Source organism: Fukomys damarensis, unplaced genomic scaffold, assembly GCF_012274545.1.
Source record: "Fukomys damarensis isolate Sample0158 unplaced genomic scaffold, DMR_v1.0_HiC HiC_scaffold_28, whole genome shotgun sequence".
NCBI lineage: Eukaryota > Metazoa > Chordata > Mammalia > Rodentia > Bathyergidae > Fukomys > Fukomys damarensis.
This window is the reverse complement of record NW_022900940.1, coordinates 47907782-47915608: the sequence shown is the minus strand read 5'-3', so window position 1 is coordinate 47915608 and position 7827 is coordinate 47907782. Positions and strand designations below refer to the sequence as shown.

The following is a 7827-nucleotide window of genomic DNA, read 5'->3' as shown; positions in this document are numbered from 1 at the left end:
TCTCTTAGCTCTGAACAAAAGCATACAGATCCATAAATCATGTAAAAGTTTTTCACAAAACAAACAATAAATAAAAAGGAACAATGAGATCTGCATTCTGGTTGGCTGCTTTCAAAGCAGCTGCAATCACTTGGCCCAGTTGCGTCTTGCTGTGTGGCTCCCTCCCGGAACTTCCTTCACCCCTTACTGAGCACAGTGCAGAGGAGCAGTGTGGGTCTGCGCAGATGGAATCCGGCCCAGCTGTCCGTTCAGGTTCCTTCAGAAACTCAAGAGGCAGAAAGAGCTCCTTGAGAGGCCTCCTGGTTCCTCCGCGTCTGCCCCTGCAGGCCAGAGCCCGGTAACGCAAGTCTCCACAGCAGGCCGGATGATAGGCGCAAGGCCCTGGGGTGAGCCCCGGGCTATGGCTTCCGGAATTTCTACCATTTTTGTGGTTTTTGAGGTTGCAGTGGAATTCAGACCTCTCTCAGTTCAAGTTCACAAAATATGGTGTCCTGTGTCAGTGAAAGAAAGGTTTGATTTTTCCCCAAAATGAGGGCAATTAGATGAAATCGTTTTCACCCACTATAAATGAATTAAGGTTAGATTTCTCTTAACATACGGAGGGGTCAAAAGAATGGGACTGAAACATAAGCAGAGGACGGGCTGGGGGTTTCCTCAGTTTTACCACACTGGAGAACTGAATTCCTGTCAATCCCAAGGTGGTGAGAGGGCAAAAGGGCAGAGCAGAGGAGACAAGGACGCCTACAGGAGTGCATATTACTGGGCAAAGGACGCGGATTTGGCCTCTTCTCAGGCAAATGCGCCCTGCCCAGATGGCGCCTCTTTTACAAGAACACACACTGGTTCGTTTGCTGCCGTCAGAAAGTCAGGTGCGGTCTCCAGGGCGGGAAGGGGATGAACCGGGCGAGAACACAGCAGCTCCTGAGCCAGAGCTGCAGACGGCAGAGGCCGCCAGACCCGAGGCGGAGCCCTCCGGGGAGAGACCCGCGAAGGCACTGAGGAGGAGGAGGAGGTCCAGGCAGGGGGCTGTGTGAGGCGCCTCAGGCCAGGGCTCCGCGAAGGAGGGGACAAGGACGAGTGGCTGCGGGGGGACGGCGGTGCCACGTGGGGTCTGACCCAACTGGAGGGGTGACCTGAGGGCAGCTCCGTCCCGGTCCGGTCTGAGGGAGGGGGTGAGAAGGCGAGTGCGGTGGTGGGCGCTGGGGATGTGGAGTAACAAGAGTGTAGCGGGGCGGGAGAGGATGCGCGCACGCGCGTGTGCGTGTGTGCGTGTGTGTGCGCGTGTGTGTGTGTGTGTGCGCGTGTGTGTGTGTGTGCGCGCGCGCGCGCGCGCTCACGTGGCCCTCTGTCCACACTGACTCGGAACGTGGGGTGCTACAGTCAAGCATGAGCTCCACTGAGCATCTGCGGGAGCGGCAGGGAGGCGCCAGGAGGCCACTGCTGTGCAGTGCCCGGGCCCCAGAGCACCTGGGCTGCGCGGGGCCTGGACACGGGAGGCTCATGGCCTCGCCTCCTTTCCACTCCCTCTGCAGGGGCTGCAGTGCGGACGCAGAGGGCCAGAGCGCTCCTAGCTGTTCTGTGCCCCTGCACACCGACTGTGGACGATAGGAGCGCGGTACCTGCTCTCTGCATGCTAAGCAGGGCTCCTGCCCCCTTGTTTGTGGGCACGTGCCATCACCGACAGACTTTTTCCAAGCTCGACTGGGCAAACCTTTGATTTTATGTTACTACTTCACTGTTCATCAAAGATGTGTGTGGAATTTCTTGTTGATGAACTACATATTTTGGAGAAACTAGGAACCCTGAGGTCCTGTAAGGTGCAGAAGCTCAGGGACACCTTTGAGATCTGCGTCCCCGAAGATCACGTGATACCCATCAGGATTCTCCTTTTAAACAGTCAGTGTCGCGTTCTTACAAGGCAAGTAACATCTTCATTGGAAAATAGCTTTCTTTCCCTTAATATCTGTGCTTTGTGTCTTTCTTGCACTGATATTTATTGAGCATCTATTTTGAGACAAACTGTGTTAGACAGAATCCTCAGTATGAAGCTAAAGGAAGCAGATAGGGGAGAGGAAAGAGCACAGAGAATTTAGGCCAGAGGGATAAAAATAACTCAAGAGAGGGAATCTTAAAATCCCCATGTTGTCTTCCTAGTCTGTCATTTTCTGTCTTCCTGGCTTTGTTGCTCCCTCTAACTTTGAAGGCTTTAATTAAACTTCAGAGTTCTCAGTGACATGTCAGGGGAAGGGTAACAGAAGTGCCAGGTATGACACACATCTTACATTTCATATACCTCAGAAATTGATAATCTCTGAGGATTTGGGTATCTTTAATAGGTAGCAACAGCAAATTACTTGGATAGTTCTTTTCTGACTTCAAGAACTTGGTGGTATTCTGTACCAAAAGAAAAGAGAAAAGAAATTCTTGTTCTGCAGGTTTGTTTGCTCTGAACTTTCACTGCTTTATCTAGAAGGCAAAACTTCTAGAAGTTGGGTGCTTTAGAGTGTGTGTGTGTGTGTGTGTGTGTGTGTGTATGTGTGATGTTGAATTGTGTGTGGGCAATGTTAGACATTTGCCTTGTCTTTTAATGCTAAAATTACAAAACACTTAAAATAGAGGAATCAAACCCCAACCGTGTTGGGTTTTACTTTGTTCGTTTCTGGATCCCTGTGCTGACGAAACCCCAAGGCTAATGTAGTCGAGCATGGCTAACCCTCCTGAAGCCTCAGCAGCCAGCCGAGTGCTTCCTTGTGATTTTAGGGAGCCCTTGACTCCATTCCTTGGTTTTGCAAGATTAAAGATGAAAATATCCTCACTCTATAGAAACAACACTGGAAAATCTAAAATAATATAGGATTTCCTGTCATTTGGGCTGACACATCAGCCTTTCCTATTTTATTGTCCAAAGCAGTGGTTCTCAGTCTGGGGCAGTTTTGACTCCCAGGGACCAGTGGAATTTTGAGACACTTTTTTGTTATCAAAGCAGGGAGGTAGAGGTAGGAAGAGGACAGGTATGTATTTAGTCACAATCCACAATGCACAGAACAATCTCTCACAGCAAAACCATTAGCAACAGTGTGCATGGTTTGGATACATGTCCCCAGAGCCCATGCCTTAAAGGCTTGGTCCCCATGGGTGGTGCTCCTGGGAAGTGGTGGAACCATGACGAGGTGGGACCTAGTGGCCAACAGAGTGTGTCCCTAGAGGGGATAGTGGGCCCATGCTATCCTTTCTGGTTGTGTGCACACCCCACTGTGTGGTGCTGCCTTGCCATAGGCCCAGAGCTGCACAGCCAACTGATCATGGACTGAAGCTTCCCACAGTGAGCAGAATAGAGGGTCCTCTGTTTAAATCAGTGATCACAGGGGTTTTATCACAGGGGAAGCTAACACATTATTGAATTTGAGAAAATCAAGTCTGTTTCACCTCTTCAACCCATAGCAAATATGCCAATTTATTACCTTTGTAAGCATCCTAAAAGAAAAAGCTAAACATTTCATTTAATTTAGTGTTTAGCGGGGCACACCAACAGCTTTTTGATGAAAACTGCTTTCAAGTTCGTCATGTTAAATGTAAAATATCCAGTTATAATAAAAATAATAATTTCTTACATATATAATATATTTTCCAGTGTTCAAAACAGATTTACATCTATTGCCATATTTGAACATGGCTTTAATCCTATTCCAATAGCTGCCATCAAGGTCATTTGATAGAAAGGAAATTTTGCATACTGCATCTCCAGAGATGGCTTTTTGCCTTATTGTAACACCATAATGAGGGAGAAAGCCTGTGCTATGTCAGGCGTAGACTTACCATGCCTCTCCCACTGGGCTTAAGGGAAGCCACCCAGGAGACAGAAGGTGCAGGGCTGCCTCACAGGTGCCACATCACGCTGTGTATCCTGACTATTTGATTGTCACAGATACTTTCTGATTATCACAGCAGGGAGGTGGAGGTAGGAAGAGGACAGGTGTGTATTTAGCCACAGAGACAACAATGCGGAAGTCGGTGCTGAATGTGAGACAGGCGGTGTCCCATTCGGGACACTGGCATGAGCTCGTTGTGTGTGAACTCGAGCCTCAGCAGGAATCAGAGCTGGACTGAGACGCTCTGTGTCCCCAGGCTGCTCATTTTCTTCATCTGCTAGGTGGAGAAGGCAGTGGGAGATGCAGTGCAATGTCCCGGCCGAGAGCAGGGTCCAGAGCATGTCAGTAAGGTTCTCAGAGGGACTGCGAAGTTGGGCGGTGGCCACCCTTGCCAGTGTGATCTCCGTCACACTGCCTTGGTGCCCATGGGTGCTCCCTCAGCCCCGTGTGCAATGACACGCTGCCCTAAACCGGAGTCTGGCTGTGTTCTGCATGCATCACATCAATGAGCTCAGAGCCGCCTCTACTTGGGAGCCTTCAAAGGCCCTAACTCTTCCTCGCAGAGCCCTTGCTTTGCCCTTTTCTAAACATCCACTACCTCTCCCCTATTCTCTCTGATGCTAATTTCCACAAGCACAGGATACACCGTTGTTCAGAGCGTATAATTCATGACAGCCAATAGGTGGAAACAACTAAATGTCCATCCACAGATCACTAAATAAACAAAATATGGAATATTTGCACAAGAAAATTTTACTCACCATAAAAAGGACTGAAATGTTGACACATGCTGCAAAAGTGATGCATCTTGGAAATGTGCCAAGTGAAACGAACTGGACACAAAGGGGCAAACAGTGTGCAATTCCACTTACACAAGCACCAGGACAGGTAAACTCTTCAGACAGAAAGTCGTCACCAACAGGGCTAAAGGGACCTGGGGGCCACTCCTGATGGGGACAGAGTTTGAGGCAATGAACAGGTTGGGGGTGGATGGTAGAATGGCTGCATGGGGTGCAAATGCACTTATGTCTCTGGACTGTGGACCTAAAAGGGCGAAAGGGCACACTGCATGTTACATATATTTTACTGCAGGAAAAAATGTAAAAGTGAACACTGTATAATAACAAAATTGTTTAAAATTATGCTGAAAAAGTTTCATTTAATATTTTCTACCTGTCGAGCATCAGGCTAATCATATTATATGGCTTAACTTAATCCTTACATTGATTCATTTAGGCAACCACATTTACAAAGTGAAGGAATAGCAGGACCAAGACTAAAGTCCAGGTGTCCAGTGTTGAATTCTTGCTCCCTGGGCTCAGCCCTCGCCTCGCCCCTGCAGGTCAGCAATCACATCATAGATCTCTTGCCAGACCTCTGGGATGTTGACAATGGTGTTATTGATGCCTTGAGAACATTACTTTGGGTCTCCCAAAAAATTTGAGCTTTAAATTTTCCAATTTAAAGACAAGGAACCTCAAGCATGGGGAGGCTAAACAACTTGCTTGAGTTCACCCATTCATGGCAAAGCCAAGATTTAACCCTGATGTAGTCTGGTTCAAATGTAATCACCTTCTTGACTAGCCCACCAGCAAATGTTTCCAAAATAAACTTTTAAAATATATTTAAAGTTTCTGGGTGAAGGTGCATTTTACTGTATCCATACAGTATTTTCCCAATATTAATGGATACACATCATCTGTAGACCTTAGGAGATAGAAAGCATGCCTCACTTGCTGTAGAGCTTGAAACAGAGTGGGAGATGCTCAGTATGTTTGCTAAAAAATATTCTGCTCCAAGATGACAAAAACCAGCCCGTTAGTTCAGACAAAATGAAAGAATCAGGAACTCAGTTGAGAAGAGCAAATTGTACGCAGGAGAGAATATTCCAACAGCCCTCACTAAGATGTTTCCAAGGCCAGAAATCGGTAGCTGTCCCAGACAGACTTCGAGGACAGGCCTCTACGCTGAGAAAGTTTAAATCCCGGGTGCATTTTGGCCACCTGTATCGTGGCACCATTGCTCTCTACCTATGGCTGAATTCTGAGCCCCTCCAGAAGCCTGGTCTTTCCACAGGCCTTGGTGTCTTCATCATCCTTACTGTACCAGAGGAGACCACAAAAATGGGACTGGACAACTTGGAGCCAAAAGGCAATCTTCAAGACTCAAGCCCTGAGTCCCCTAAGAGTCCACCTAGAGTCCCATCTGTTTTTATTCTGTGAAGGCGCTCTTAACAACCTTCAGTCGTCAGGGGCCGCGAGGAGGGGCCAGTCTTTCTGCCGCAAAGCTGGCCTTTTATAAAGCAGGGATCCTGAATATTATGCGTAGAGTTTAATGACCTGAATGCGTCTTTTTAACAAAGGAAATACCGATGCAGAGGTCTGGCCATCACCCCTTCTTGGATATCCATGCACCCAGGAGATAGACATGGAAAAGTTTACTTGTAATAATAAGTAGACATCACCATGACAACTGTACTGCTTAATAACTGCTGGTAACAAAGGCATTCACTTCTCAAGGAAAATTTTTTTGAGAAAATACATAATTTTCCAAGGCAGGGTAAAAATTTAGATGGTGCCCTTAAAATATCCTAACACTTTCCCGGTCCATAATGTAAATCCAAATTACAGCTGAAATTTCAGTGTGACAGAGACACAAGAATGAGCCTGCACTTACAGAGGGCCTGAATCCCTCTAATCATCACACATTCATGCTATAAAAGTTCTGCAAAATGCTGTTTCCTAAATAAATGTCAAGAGCCTAGCTGGCATTCAGGGAGTGATTTCAAGTGAGTGCAAACAGCGTTTCTTTAAGAACAAGCAAAATGATAACTAATTAAATGTCATGATGTCACAGGAAGGTGTGGGGACCAAAGGTTCCACGGGAGACACGACGGGGACAGGGCTCTGCCTCTGAGGAGAGGCGAACGCGTGGGAAGCCAGGAGCGGCTTCAGCACTTCTGCAGGGCCAGGTCCCGACCACGCGGAATGGTGCGGGGCGCGGGGTGGGGACGGCCAGCCTAAGTGTGATGCCGGCCAGCGGAGCACCGGGCTAGAGCAGAGGAAGAGAAACTGGAGACGCTGTCAGGTAAACGGATGCCCCGCGAGACCATAACCTGAGCGAAATAAATAAAACACGAGTTTAATCATCGCATTGTTCCCCTTGTGTGAGAAACCCAAATATAAATAATAAATAATGAGCAAAATAGAAGACAGCTATTAAGAAGTAGGAAGAACTTGTTCAAATGGGACGGGAAGCAAGAGGTAGGGGAACAGAGAGGGAAGGAAAGGAAAAGAGATTTAAAGGAAAAATAACATGGAAACAATGTCTTTGTAAACTGGGAAAAGTGGAGGAGCTGAAGGGAGGGCTGGGGAATGGGGAAAAATAAGAACCAAGACAAGTCATGTAAAGGTGCGAGATCTCAGTGATGAATGTAATTGTACTGTATACCTAAAGTGTACCAGTAAATTTGATAAGGATAAAAAATAAAGGGAAAAGAAGAAAAACGTGGAAATAGAGCTTTTGTAAGTGGCTCCGGGGAGAAAGGTTGCAGGGAAAGGAGGGGAAATAGGCAAAAAAATAGAAGTGAGGTGTGTTATATCCATGCACAAATCCTCCGTGATGTGTTCCTTGTGTATCGCAAACGTGTATGAATGCGAAAAGAAAGGAAGAAACAGCACCGCGGTGCAGGGTTAGAGCTCGCAGCGACTTCCTGGACACCACCCCCCTGGGCGGGGATGGAAGGGCACCAACAAAACACGCGAAATCCTTCTTGCCAGAAACTGATATTCTGCATTTCCCAAAAAGTACTGAACTCGTGTCAGAGGGAAACCTGGGCTGCTGCTGATCCGACTTCGCTTCCTTTAGCTCCGCAATGTTGTTATTACTGTTCTGTGTGTGCACTGGGGGCATGGGCGCCGCGTCTGCTCTGCGTCCCTAAGGTCCACGCTCTGGGCTG

The 7827-nt window shown here is 47.6% G+C and overlaps 1 long non-coding RNA gene across 1 annotated transcript in view; it reads right to left on the bottom strand.

Annotated features, from left to right (window-relative positions):
- Positions 1–6449: 6449 nt before the first annotated feature.
- Positions 6450–7827, bottom strand: part of LOC104849931 — a 4732-nt gene continuing 3354 nt past the window's right edge. Inside the window, exon 3 of the long non-coding RNA XR_776855.2 lies at positions 6450–6984. This is a non-coding gene — a long non-coding RNA (uncharacterized LOC104849931). The remainder of the gene's footprint in view (positions 6985–7827) is intronic.